The sequence below is a fragment of the Oncorhynchus tshawytscha genome, unplaced genomic scaffold (assembly GCF_018296145.1).
Source record: "Oncorhynchus tshawytscha isolate Ot180627B unplaced genomic scaffold, Otsh_v2.0 Un_scaffold_17_pilon_pilon, whole genome shotgun sequence".
In the NCBI taxonomy this organism is placed as follows: Eukaryota; Metazoa; Chordata; class Actinopteri; order Salmoniformes; family Salmonidae; genus Oncorhynchus; species Oncorhynchus tshawytscha.
Genome location: NW_024609830.1, coordinates 1,519,786 through 1,534,655, shown reverse-complemented (window position 1 = coordinate 1,534,655; position 14,870 = coordinate 1,519,786). Strand labels below are relative to the sequence as shown.

At 46.2% G+C, this 14,870-nt stretch overlaps 1 pseudogene; it reads left to right on the top strand.

Moving 5' to 3' along the window:
• LOC112238658 lies at positions 1-13,864 on the top strand (annotated as a pseudogene).
• Positions 13,865-14,870: the final 1,006 nt, after the last annotated feature.

Here is a 14,870-nt window from a genome sequence, read left to right as displayed (position 1 = left end):
ATGACGTTTGTGTTAAGTCAAAGTTTTGACACACCTCATTCAAGTGGTTTTCTTTCTTGTTTTTAAAATGTTCTACATTGTGGAATTATAGTGAAGACATCCAAACTATGAAATAACACATATGGAATCATGCAGTAATCAAAAAAGTGTTAAACAAATCCAAATATATTTAAGATTCTTCAAAGTAGCCACCGTTTGACTTGATGACAGCTTTGCACACTCTTTGCATTCTCTCAACCAGCTTCATGGGGTAGTCGCCTGGAATGCATTTCAATTAACAGGTGTGCCTTGTTAAAAGTTTGTTTGTGGAATTTCTTTCCTTTATGCATTTGAGCCAATCAATTGTGTTGTGACAAGGTAGGGATGGTATACAGAAGATAGCCCATATTATAGTAAGAACAGCTCAAATAAGCAAAGAGAAATGACAGTCCATTACTTTAAGAGATGGTCAGTCAATCCAGAAAATGTCAAGAGTTTTGAAAGTTTCTTCAAGTGCAGTCGCAAAAACCATCAAGCGCTATGCGGAAAATGGCTCTCATGAGGACCGCCACAGGTAAGGAAGACCCAGAGTTACCTCTGCTGCGGAGGGTAAGTTCATTAGAGTTACCAGCCTCAGAAATTGCAGCCCAAATAAATGCTTCACAGAGTTCAAGTAGCAGACTCATCTCAACATCAACTGTTCAGAGGACTGTGTGAATCAGGCTTGCTGCAAAGAAACCACTACTGAAGGACACCAATGATAAGAAGCGACTTGCTTGGGCCTAGAAACACGAGCATTGGACATTCGCCCGGCGAAAATCTGTCCTTTGGTCTGATGAGTCTAAATTTGAGATTTTTGGTTCCAACTGCAGTGTATTTGTGAGATGCAGAGTAGGTGAACGGATCATCTCCACATGTGTGGTTCCCACCGTGAAGCATGGAGGAGGAGGTGTGATGGTGTGGGGGTGCTTTGATGGTGACACTGTCAGTGATTTATTTAGAATTCAAGGCACACTTAACCAGCATGGCTACCACAGCATTCTGCAGCAATACACCATCCCATCTGGTTTGCGCTTAGTGGTACTATCATTTTTCAACAGGACAATGACCCAACACACCTCCAGGCTGTGTAAGGGCTATTTGACCAAGAAGGAGAGTGCTGACTTAGATGACCTGGCCTCCACAATCACCTGACCTCAACCCAATTGAGATTGTTTGGGATGAGTTGGACCGCAGAGTGAAGAAAAAGCAGCCAACAAGTGTTCAGCATATGTGGGAACTCCTTCAATACTGTCAGAGAAGCATTCCAGGTGAAGCTGGTTGAGAGAATGCCAAGAGTGTGCAAATCTGTCATCAAGGCAACGGGTGGCTACTTTGAAGAATCTCAAATATAAAATATATTTTTATTTGTTTAACACTTTTTTGCTTACGACATGATTCCATATGTGTTATTTCATAGTTTTGATGTCTTCACTATTATTCTACAATTGTAACGTCTGTTCCCAACTCACACTCTCAAACACATAGATCCCCTGAACGCAGCTCACTCTCCAGATCCCAATCACCTGAACTCTGATCACCTGTTCACACACCTGTATGTCATTTACACACACTATTTAGTTCTGTTCTTTGCACCCGTCATTGTGAGGTATTGTTTGTTTTAATACACTTTTCTATTCGGAGCTCTGGTGTTTTCCGTATTAGTCCTCCCGTGTGCGATAGTTTTGGCCATCCTCACTAACGACGCCTTTTAGCCTATTCCCTGCTTGTACTGTACACCTGATCTCCTGCACTACGTCATTAGCCTTCTCCATGCCTGTACTGTTGCCTTTTTGGACCCCCTATGTATGACCTGCCTGCCTGCCCCTGGAACAAGCTACCTGCCTCCTCCTGTGGTCCTTTACAAATGAACACCTGCTGCGCCCTGCGCTTGAAACCAGCTCTCTGTCTCCCATCGTATTCATTACAACAATGAAGAAAATAGTAAAAATAATATAATATAATATATATACACACACAGTGGGGCAAAAAAAGTATTTAGTCAGCCACCAATTGTGCAAGTTCTCCCACTTAAAAAGATGAGAGAGGCCTGTAATTTTCATTATTTTCAACTTCAATTATGACAGACAAAATGAGAAAAAAAAAATCCAGAAAATCACATTGTAGGATTTTTTATGAATTTATTTGCAAATTATGGTGGAAAATAAGTATTTGGTCAATAACAAAAGTTTATCTCAATACTTTGTTATATACCCTTTGTTGGCAATGACAGAGGTCAAATGTTTTCTGTAAGTCTTCACAAGGTTCTCACACACTGTTGCTGGTATTTTGGCCCATTCCTCCATGCAGATCTCCTCTAGAGCAGTGATGTTTTGGGGCTGTTGCTGGGCAACACGGACTTTCAACTCCCTCCAAAGATTTTATATGGGGTTGAGATCTGGGGACTGGCTAGGCTACTCCAGGACCTTGAAATGCTTCTTACGAAGCCACTCCTTCGTTGCCCGGGCGGTGTGTTTGGGATCATTGTCATGCTGAAAGACCCAGCCACGTTTCATCTTCAATGCCCTTGCTGATGGAAGGAGGTTTTCACTCAAAATCTCACGATACATGGCCCCATTCATTCTTCCTTTACACGGATCAGTCGTCCTGGTCCCTTTGCAGAAAAACAGCCCCAAAGCATGATGTTTCCACCCCCATGCTTCACAGTAGGTATGGTGTTCTTTGGATGCAACTCAGCATTCTTTGTCCTCCAAACATGACGAGTTGAGTTTTTACCAAAAAGTTATATTTTGGTTTCATCTGACCATATTACATTCTCCCAATCTTCTTCTGGATCATCCAAATGCTCTCTAGCAAACTTCAGACGGGCCTGGACATGTACTGGCTTAAGCAGGGGGACACGCCTGGCACTGCAGGATTTGAGTCCCTGGCCGCGTAGTGTGTTACTGATGGTAGGCTTTGTTACTTTGGTCCCAGCTCTCTGCAGGTCATTCACTAGGTTCCCCCGTGTGGTTCTGGGATTTTTACTCACCGTTCTTGTGATCCTTTTGACCCCATGGGGTGAGATCTTGCATGGAGCCCCAGATCGAGGGAGATTATCAGTGGTCTTGTATGTCTTCCATTTCCTAATAATTGCTCCCACAGTTGATTTCTTCAAACAAGTTCAAACAGGTGCCATTAATACAGGTAACGAGTGGAGGACAGAGGAGCCTCTTAAAGAAGTTACAGGTCTGTGAGAGCCAGAAATCTTGCTTGTTTGCAGGTGACCAAATACTTATTTTCCACCATAATTTGCAAATAAATTCATTAAAAATCCTACAATGTGATTTTCTGGATTTTTTTCCCTCATTTGTCTGTCATATTTAAAGTGTACCTATGATGAAAATTACAGGCCTCTCTCATCTTTTTAAGTGGGAGAACTTGCACAATTGGGGACTGACTAAATACTTTTTTGCCCCACTGTGTGTATATATATATATATATATATATATAAGAATCAATCACTAATCTTATCTTTATTTCAGGTCTGGGCTGGAGGAGGTGTTTCCTGATGTGCGTTCTCTTTGTATCCTTCACTCCTCCTCCTCCCTGCCTGCAGACTCCTTCTCTCACATTCCCCTCCTGGAGCACCTCTATTTGGATGGCTCACACCTGGCGAAGGTGTGAGCGTGTGTGTGCGCGCACACGTGTATAGCTGTTATGCATTGATTCAGCCCATATTTTTAATCCTAAATGTGTGTGTATCCCCTTTTTTCACAGTCTGCCCAAACTAAGGTTCCTCCACATCCTCGTCTCCTCCTCCTGGGGGGGAGTGAACGTCACTCTGGAGCCAGGGGTGTTCCCGGGCCTGTCTAGCCTGGAGGAGCTCACCCTGGCTGGGATGAGTCTGGCCCTGGCCCCCCCTGCTCTGCTGGATCCCCTGGTACGAGTGAGGAGCCTGAGGGTGGACAGGGCTGGAGCGAGAGACCTGGGGGAACTGTTCTGTCTCCTCTCCCCTGGGATGGAGAAACTAGAGACCCTGGAGCTGCCCGGCAGCATGGTCAGCTCCATCCATCCAATCCGTGGCCCACGGTGCTCCTGTCCAGGCTCCTGGATCTGAGTGGAAACCCTGTGGAGGGTAGAGCCGAAGTCTCTGTCTGTGTTCCAGAACCTGTCCAGTCTGTCTCTGTCTATGGTGGATGTCTGGCTGGGCCAGCTGTGGGGGTCTGGCATGGGGAGGTTTAACAAGCTCTACCTGTCCAGTTACACCTTGAGACAGTTCACCCCCAGCCTGTCTGACCTGTGTACTCTGGTAGTAAAACATGGAGTGGAGTCCTTGGATCTGCGCCTGGCCCTTATCACAGCCTTCACTGCAGAGGTCATGAAGAGGTGAGTCGCTTTAGAATGGTCTAGTTCCCTCAAACTACACTCTGGACCTCAAAGCCAGTTCCACTGTGTTTTATTACTTGTTCCCCTCTAATCAGGGACTGATTTAGAACTGGGACATCAGGTGGGTGTAATTAATGATCGGGTAGAACAGAAGGCAGCAGGATCCGGACCTCGTGAGTTGGGTACCCCAGGTCTAGTCTATGGTTTTCTGGGGGTCTGGTTTCTGATCAGACTCAAAGGAGTTGGATAAAGCATAAACAGGCTGGTAACCAAGGTAATATACAATAATATATGCCATTTAGCAGACAATTTTGTCCACATCACCAACAAACTAATATGGTCCAAGCACACCAAGACAGCTGTGAAGAGGGAACGACAAAACCTATTCCCCCTCAGGAGACTGAAAAGATTTGGCATGGGTCCTCAGATCCTCAAAAGGTTCTACAGCTGCACCATCGACAAAATCCTGACTTGTTGCATCACTGCCTGGTATGGCAACTGCTTGGCCTCCAACCGCAAGGCATTACAGAGGGTAGTGCGTATGGCCCAGTACCTCACTGGGGCTAAGCTTCCTGCCATCCACGAACTCTATACCATAGGAATGCCCTAAACATTGTGAAAGACTCCATCCACCCTAGTCATAGACTGTTCTCTTTGATACCGCACGGCAAGCGGTACCCCCCTTGGGTTGTGCCGTGGCGGAGATCTATGTGGGCTATACTCAGCCTTGTCTCAGGATGGTAAGTTGGTGGTTGAAGATATCCCTCTAGTGGTGTGGGGGCTGTGCTTTGGCAAAGTGGGTGGGGTTATATCCTTCCTGTTTGGCCCTGTCCGGGGGTGTCCTCGGATGGGGCCACAGTGTCTCCTGACCCCTCCTGTCTCAGCCTCCAGTATTTATGCTGCAGTAGTTTATGTGTCGGGGGGCTAGGGTCAGTTTGTTATATCTGGAGTACTTCTCCTGTCCTATTCGGTGTCCTGTGTGAATTTTAAGTGTGCTCTCTCTAATTCTCTCTTTCTCTCTTTCTTTCTCTCTCTCAGAGGACCTGAGCCCTAGGACCATGCCTCAGGACTACCTGACATGATGACTCCTTGCTGTCCCCAGTCCACCTGGCCGTGCAGCTGCTCCAGTTTCAACTGTTCTGCCTTATTATTATTGGACCATGCTGGTCATTTATGAACATTTGAACATCTTGGCCATGTTCTGTTATAATCTCCACCCGGCACAGCCAGAAGAGGACTGGCCACCCCACATAGCCTGGTTCCTCTCTAGGTTTCTTCCTAGGTTTTGGCCTTTCTAGGGAGTTTTTCCTAGCCACCGTGCTTCTACACCTGCATTGCTTGCTGTTTGGGGTTTTAGGCTGGGTTTCTGTACAGCACTTTGAGATATCAGCTGATGTAAGAAGGGCTATATAAATACATTTGATTTGATTTACCGGAGTGCCAAGTCTAGGTCCAAGAGGCTTCTAAACAGCTTCTTCTCCCAAGTCATAAGACTCCTAAGCATCTAATCAAATTGCTACCCAGACATTTTACTGCAGTCTTTAATTACTTGTTACTTTAATTTCTTATTCATATATTTTTCTTTAAACTGTATTCTTGGTTAGTGCCTCGTGTGTAAACATTTCAATGTTAAACCTCTCCTCTCTCATTCTCCATGACAACCACCTCACTGAGATCACCACTGATCAGGTCAGTCTGTGTCACTTCTGTTTAATGTCTTTACATCAACTAACTGAGATACAATAACTTTGCTGACAAATGTATTTGACTTGAGATATTTGTGGGATGCTATATAAAATCAGTATGGCGATGAGTATGATGTTTGTCATGATCATTCTCAGTTCTCCTGTATGCCCCTGCTGGAGCGTTAGGATCTGAGTGGGAACCATATCTCCTCCTTGGCCCACCGGGCTCTCCAGGGGATACCGCTCCTCCGTGTCCTCGACCTCACTCACAACAAAATCTCCCTGCTGGGAGAAGACGACTTTGAGGGTCTGCCTGCTCTAAAGGTCAGATCAGGATATTTGTGTTGATGTGGTAACTGCTATATGTTTGGAGGGGAAACAGATTTTGGTAATCAATTATTGATGATGTGACTGTAGGTTCTCCTCCTGGAAGGGAACAAGATCTCGGGGGGCATCGCTCATGGGGTGTTCCGTAGACCGCATCGACTCCAAGACCTCGGCCTGGGAGAGATAGACATTATCTACCAACTCTACCTCAACATGCTGTTCCTGGGCTTCCCCACCAAGCTCCAGAACGTCCTCATCAACACAGGCCCAGGAACCTACCTCACCGTAGGCCATGTTCCCGCTCCTGAGTTCCCCATGGTCCTGGAACTCAGAGAGAAGATGATCCAGTCCTCTGACTGTGAAAACAACATGTTCCCCATGGTCCGAGAGCTGAAGGTGGGCCAGGATGTGGAGTTACTCTGTGTTGTATCTCAATGTGATGTCTAGCAGTAATCTTCAACCATGGTCCTGGCGAAAGTAAAGGTGTGCAGGCTATTGCTCCATTATCCAGTACTAACACACTTCCCACGGGGCAAAAACTAATTGAATCAATGTTCTTTCCACATCATTTCAAGCAACAACAATATATCTGTAATGATGATGAATCAAAGTGGAAAACTGATTGGATTTGCAAAAAGTCATCAACCTGAGAACATTTAGTATTTTCTTCACCAAACCTTTAACCTAAATCTAATGACATGGTGACATTTGTTGTTGATTTCATGTTCAATTCACATTAGTTGACAACTCAACCAAATGATGTCTGTGCCCAGTGGGTTGGTTCAGCTGATCAACTTATGTCAAGCTGTGGTTCCACAGGACCAGGATTGAAGAGCTTTATAGCTAAGCAGCAGATCTTGTACAGGAAAATGTATCATACTGGAAGCTAGCCAGATAAATTTCTGCTACCGCCAATTCATGTTATTGTCATGCCTCAACGACGTTGTGCTGAAGGACTTGGCTGCAGCAGACACTGATCTGGCTAGCTACCAGTAATTGTCCTGTAATCTTAGTAATACACATATTCTGAAAATAGGTGGGTGAGGGGACAACATTTGACTACAGCAAACTTTTCCTGGCCCCCTACTTCCTCAACCTGGAATCGATTGAGTTCTCAGCCAACCCTGAGAAGTTTACCACCCCCTACACCACCATCAACCAGCTACGAAAGCTGAAGAGGCTCAAACTGACCAAACTCAACTTCTCCACCCACACAGACCCCAGTGTTACCTTCAGGAACCTGACGGAGCTCAGGAGCCTAGTGCTGATCAACTGTCGACTCATCTTCCTCACCAGGGTACTAACTAGCTATTGGTCCATCAATCGAATCATTCATTGATTGATCGTTTTTCCAACTGCTTTTAGTTTCATGGCTACTGATAATGATCCTGGTGTCTCTACCTTCACATTTAGAGTGCTTAGATCCTTCATGTGTTACTGCCAATGCTGTCTTCCACATTACTGTAGCTCTCGCTCTCAATTCAATTAAATTCAAAGGGCTTTTTTGGCATGGGCAACATATGTTTACATTGACAAAGCAAGTGAAATAGATTATAAACAATAAAAAATGAACAGTAAACATTACACTCACAAAAGTTTTTTAAAAATGGAGACATTACAAATGTAATTTAATGGCTATACACAGTGTTATAACGATGTGCAAATAGTTAAAGAACAAAAGGGGAAAAAAATAAACATAAATATGGGTTGTACAACCCCTTTTCTTGTGGAAACAGTTCACAAATCTTGCTGCTGTGATGGCACACTGTGGGGAGTGTCTCCTCTTGAGAACCAGGTCTGCCTATGGCGTCCTCTCAATAGCAAGGCTATGCTCACTGAGTCTGTACATAGTCAAAGCTTTCCTTAATTTTGGTTCAGTCACAGTGGTCAGGTATTCTGCCACTGTGTACAGTCTGTTTCTAGTTTTTGGTCAATTCTTTCCAATGTATCAAGTAATTATCTTTGTTTTCTGATGATTTGGTTGGGTATACTTGTGTTGCTGTCCTGGGGCTCTGTGGGGTGTGTTTGTGAACAGAACCCCAGGACCAGCTTGGGGGACTATTCTCTGGGTAATTTCTCTGCAGGTGATGGCTTTGTTGTGGAAGGTTTGGGAATCACTTCCTTTTAGGTGGTTGTAACATTTAACGTCTCTTTTCTGGATTTTAACCATTAGTGGGTATCGGCCTAATTCTGCTCTGCATGCATTATTTGATGTTTTACGTCTGGCAGAATCTGTGCAGAAGATCTAGGTGCTGCTGTAGGCCCTCCATGGTTGGGGACAGAAGCACCAGATCATCAGCAAACAGTAAACATTTGAGTTAAGATCTCTCTGTCTCTTTCTCATTACTGTATCTCTATCTCTCTCTGTCTTTATCTCCCTCCCTCACATTGTCATTACTGTATCTCCCTCTGTCTTTCTCTCCCTCCCTCACATTGTCATTACTGTATCTCTATCTCCCTCTGTCTTTCTCTCCCTCCCTCACATTGTCATTACTGTATCTCTATCTCCCTCTGTCTTTCTCTCCCTCCCTCACATTGTCATTACTGTATCTCCCTCTGTCTTTCTCTCCCTCCCTCACAATGTCATTACTGTATCTCCCTCTGTCTTTCTCTCCCTCCCTCACATTGTCATTACTGTATCTCTATCTCCCTCTGTCCCTCTGTCTTTCTCTCCCTCCCTCACATTGTCATTACTGTATCTCCCTGTCTTTCTCTCCCTCCCTCACAATGTCATTACTGTATCTCCCTCTGTCTTTCTCTCCCTCCCTCACATTGTCATTACTGTATGTCTATCTCCCTCTGTCTTTCTCTCCCTCCCTCACATTGTCATTACTGTATCTCCCTCTGTCTTTCTCTCCCTCCCTCACAATGTCATTACTGTATCTCCCTCTGTCTTTCTCTCCCTCCCTCACATTGTCATTACTGTATCTCCCTGTCTTTCTCTCCCTCCCTCACAATGTCATTACTGTATCTCCCTCTGTCTTTCTCTCCCTCCCTCACATTGTCATTACTGTATCTCTATCTCCCTCTGTCTTTCTCTCCCTCCCTCACATTGTTATTACTGTATCGCCCTCTGTCTTTCTCTCCCTCCCTCACATTGTCATTACTGTATCTCTATCTCCCTCTGTCTTTCTCTCCCTCCCTCACATTGTCATTACTGTATCTCCCTCTGTCTTTCTCTCCCTCCCTCACAATGTCATTACTGTATCTCCCTCTCTCTCTGTCTTTCTCTCCCTCCCTCACATTGTCATTACTGTTTTTCTATCTCCCTCTCCCTCTGTCTTTCTCTCCCTCCCTCACATTGTTATTACTGTATCTCCCTCTGTCTTTCTCTCCCTCCCTCACATTGTCATTACTGTATCTCCCTCTGTCTTTCTCTCCCTCCCTCACAATGTCATTACTGTATCTCCCTCTCTCTCTGTCTTTATCTCCCTCCCTCACAATGTCATTACTGTATCTCCCTCTGTCTTTCTCTCCCTCCCTCACATTGTCATTACTGTATCTCTATCTCCCTCTGTCTTTCTCTCCCTCCCTCACATTGTTATTACTGTATCGCCCTCTGTCTTTCTCTCCCTCCCTCACAATGTCATTACTGTATCTCCCTCTCTCTCTGTCTTTCTCTCCCCCCTCACATTGTCATTACTGTTTTTCTATCTCCCTCTGTCTTTCTCTCTGTCTTTCTCCCTCACATTGTTATTACTGTATCTCCCTCTGTCTTTCTCTCCCTCCCTCACATTGTTATTACTGTATCTCCCTCTGTCTTTCTCTCCCTCCCTCACATTGTTATTACTGTATCTCCCTCTGTCTTTCTCTCCCTCCCTCACATTGTTATTACTGTATCTCCCTCTGTCTTTCTCTCCCTCCCTCACATTGTTATTACTGTATCTCCCTCTGTCTTTCTCTCCCTCCCTCACATTGTTATTACTGTATCTCCCTCTGTCTTTCTCTCCCTCCCTCACATTGTCATTACTGTATCTCTATCTGTCTTTCTCTCCCTCCCTCACATTGTCATTACTGTATCTCCCTCTCTCTCTGTCTTTCTCTCCCTCCCTCACATTGTCATTACTGTATCTCCCTCTGTCTTTCTCTCCCTCCCTCACATTGTCATTACTGTATCTCTATCTCCCTCTGTCTTTCTCTCCCTCCCTCACATTGTCATTACTGTATCTCCCTCTGTCTTTCTCTCCCTCCCTCACATTGTCATTACTGTATCTCTATCTCCCTCTGTCTTTCTCTCCCTCCCTCACATTGTTATTACTGTATCTCCCTCTGTCTTTCTCTCCCTCCCTCACATTGTCATTACTGTATCTCCCTCTGTCTTTCTCTCCCTCCCTCACATTGTCATTACTGTATCTCCCTCTCTCTCTGTCTTTCTCTCCCTCCCTCACATTGTCATTACTGTATCTCTATCTCCCTCTGTCTTTCTCTCCCTCCCTCACATTGTCATTACTGTATCTCCCTCTGTCTTTCTCTCCCTCCCTCACAATGTCATTACTGTATCTCCCTCTCTCTCTGTCTTTCTCTCCCTCCCTCACATTGTCATTACTGTTTTTCTATCTCCCTCTGTCTTTCTCTCCCTCCCCTCCTCACATTGTTATTACTGTTTTTCTATCTCCCTCTGTCTTTCTCTCCCTCCCTCACATTGTCATTACTGTATCTCCCTCTGTCTTTCTCTCCCTCCCTCACATTGTCATTACTGTATCTCCCTCTCTCTCTGTCTTTCTCTCCCTCCCTTACATTGTCATTACTGTATCTCCCTCTCTCCCTGTCTTTCTCTCCCTCCCTCACAATGTCATTACTGTATCTCCCTCTCTCCCTGTCTTTCTCTCCCTCCCTTACATTGTCATTACTGTATCTCCCTCTCTCTCCTTCTCATTACTGTGTCTCTCTCTTTCTCACCTTCTCTTTCTTTCACCCCCTCTTTATCTCTCTCCCTCTCCCTTTTCCTCCCTCTTTCTTTCCCTCTCTCCAGTCCATGTTTACAGACCTGGTGTCTCTACGTGTTTTGAGGCTGTACAGTGAGAGCCCTCTGATCCTGTTGGAGGGGGTCTTCATTCCCCTGCTGTCTCTCTCTACGCTGGTCTTTGACCAGGTCGACTTCCGCTGTGACTGCTCCAACGGCTGGCTTCTGGACTGGGCTGACAACTCTCGCAAAACACAGGTAGAACAAGTCAGGTCCAACTAAAGCTCTGATCTGCTGACTGCTGATAACATATTGATTATTGTTGATCAATAACAGGTAACAAACAGGTTTTTACCAGGTATTGTGTATTTGTTTGATGATTTCTGGTCTTTAACGGGTGCTGTGAACAGCAAATGATATTGATTAGAATCTTTCAACAACAATTTATAGAGTGTTGATAATTGACTGAGGTGGTGTTGACTAGGGTTGATACAGTATATTGATTACAGATGATTAATGATTGATTGGTTATGGATTCAGGTGGTGCTCCTGCAGCGACAGCAGTGCATCTGGCACTACCAACGACTCAACTTCCTGTCCACCATGGAGCGCCTCTGCCAGACCGAAGACGACTTCCTGTCCTACGTCTCCACAACGGCCACTGTGTGCACCCTCCTGTGCTTGGCGCTAGGATACCGCTTCCTCCGCTGGCCCTGTGTCGTTCTATTCTTTCATCTGAGAGGATGGGTGGAGCGACGTGTGGGGAGGAGGTGGTGGAAGAGGAGGATGGGTGGAGCGACGTGTGGGGAGGAGGTGGTGGAGGAGGAGGATGGGTGGAGCGACGTGTGGGGAGGTGGTGGTGGAGGAGGATGGGTGGAGCGACGTGTGGGGAGGAGGTGGTGGAAGAGGAGGATGGGTGGAGCGACGTGTGGGGAGGTGGTGGAGGAGGAGGATGGGTGGAGCGACGTGTGGGGAGGAGGTGGTGGAAGAGGAGGATGGGTGGAGCGACGTGTGGGGAGGAGGTGGTGGAGGAGGAGGATGGGTGGAGCGACGTGTGGGGAGGTGGTGGTGGAGGAGGAGGAGGATGGGTGGAGCGACGTGTGGGGGAGGAGGTGGTGGAGGAGGAGGATGGGTGGAGCGACGTGTGGGGAGGAGGTGGTGGAGGAGGAGGATGGGTGGAGCGACGTGTGGGGAGGAGGTGGTGGAGGAGGAGGATGGGTGGAGCGACGTGTGGGGGGGTGGTGGTGGAGGAGGAGGATGGGTGGAGCGACGTGTGGGGAGGAGGTGGTGGAGGAGGAGGATGGGTGGAGCGACATGTGGGGAGGAGGTGGTGGAGGAGGAGGATGGGTGGAGCGACGTGTGGGGAGAGGAGGTGGTGGAGGAGGAGGATGGGTGGAGCGACATGTGGGGAGGAGGTGGTGGAGGAGGAGGATGGGGGGACAGTGGGAGGAGCTGATAGAGGGGGAAGAGGGAGGAGAAGGAGGAAGAGGAGGATGGGGGAACAGTGGGAGAAGCTGATAGAGGTGAGGTATGATGAGTTTGTGTCGCTCAGCAGTCGTGACATGGCGTGGGTACTGGGAGAGATGGCCCCGATGCTAGAGGAGGAGGGGGAGCCACGACTATGACTGTGTCTGCACCACCGAGACTTTGAGGTGTGTGTGTGTGTGCGGGCGAGTGCGTGCTTCGACATGCAAGTGTATGTGTGTGTGTGTGTGAGAATGGAGAATATGTGTATATTAGTACAACCACAAATACATTAGATTAGATTGATAAACAGCACCCAGCCTGTTGTGTCCTGTCCCAGGTAGGGAAGGGCATCGTGGATAACATCGCTGAGAACATCTACTGCAGCAGGAGGACGGTGTGTGTGTTGACCAGACGCTACCTGAGGAGTGACTGGTGTGGCCTGGAGATGAGAGTGGCCACACACCGCCTGTTGTCTGAGCGCAGCCACAGACTCATCCTCATCTTCCTAGAACACATCTCCCCCTTCGAGCTGTCTGCCTTCCACAGGTAACACACCAACTCATCTCTTGAATGGACTGAACTTAGAATGGAATACATTGTATATGAAAAGTAGTGATATGAACAGTAGTGATATGATGTACTGGGTGTTTGTGTTGCAGACTGGCTAAGCTGGCCAGAACCCGGACCTACCTGGACTGACCCCAGGATGAGGACGAGAGGGTAACGTTCTGGGAGCGTTTACGACAAAACATCGCAGAGAGCGACACAGAGGAACTGGTGAGAGAAAAAGTCAGATCAGACATTGCACCATTTGTCCTGCTGCTCTCATGAAAGTCATCTACCTGAAGTGTAACTACTCCACTGTAATGAGTAACTTTGTAACTCAGTTACACAGAAGGTCAACCTGACCCTAGCACTGTTACAGTATATAACATACTGTATGTGTTTTCAAATGTCCTTTCATTCTACGTTCATTTTGCAGCATGATCCTCCGGAAGCATCCTGAAGTCATCTGCATGTTCCACGTGATGTTCTACGTTTAGAGAGAGAGAGTGTTCGCTACTGATCTCAGATTAGGGTGCCGTCAAGGGACTCATTTCTAGACTTTTTTTTTGCATAATATTTTGACGTTGATATCTTTGCCTTCCATTTATCAGACGCTCTTATCCAGAGCGACTTACAGGGTTAAGTGCCTTGCTCAAGGGCACGTCGGCATATGTTTCACTTAGTCGGCCCAATGCTCTTAAACGCTAGGCTTTATTTCCTTTCTTTCGTTCATTCACTGATTGTTCAATTAACTGTTCTTGGATCTGTGCTGTGTGTATTTTAGCACAAAGACAACATTAATATGCTAAACATTCTCCCATGGAAACAACACATTTCAATTGGTTAGATATTGTTTCCTGTATATGACCATTTGTTTTAACACATGTTGCTGTCACGCACTGACCTTAGTTATCTATGTTTTCTTTATTATTTAGGTTTTGTGTTTAGGGTTTTTGTATGTCATGGGGTGTTTGTAAGTCTAGGCATATGTAGGTTTATGGTGGCCTGAATTTGTTCCCAATCAGAGGCAGCTGTTTATCGTTGTCTCTGATTGGGGACCATATTTAGGTAGCCATGTTCGCTTGGGTATTTGTGGGTCCTTATTCTATGTTTAGTTGCCTGTCTGCACTATTCGGATTAGCTTCACGTTTTGTTTGTTCAGTGTTGCATTTCTTTAAAAAATGAAGAATGTACACTTACCACGCTGCGCCTTGGTCTCCTCACAACCAACGTGACAGTTGCACTCTGTAACTCATTGATGCAAGGTGATTTTACAGTAGCTTTATAGTGCAACACTCCTCCCATCTAAAGCAGAGACCCACATAGTATAGTTGCTGTCTCAGCTATACTGACTAAAATGTGTGTGTGTGCATGCTTGCAAGAGTCCTTGTCTGTGTGTGTGTTTGAAAGTGGTGTATGCTGTCTACCTGCCCTCTCCTCAGTAAGTCCCAGGGCCTGTTGGTTCTAACCCTCTGCAGCAGAAGGACAGTGTCTTGTCATCACTAGACATCCATTGCTACAGGCTGAGAGATGAGGGTTAATAAGACATCCTGGTCTGTGCGAAAGCTGCTGACTAATCATGCTGATGATGCATT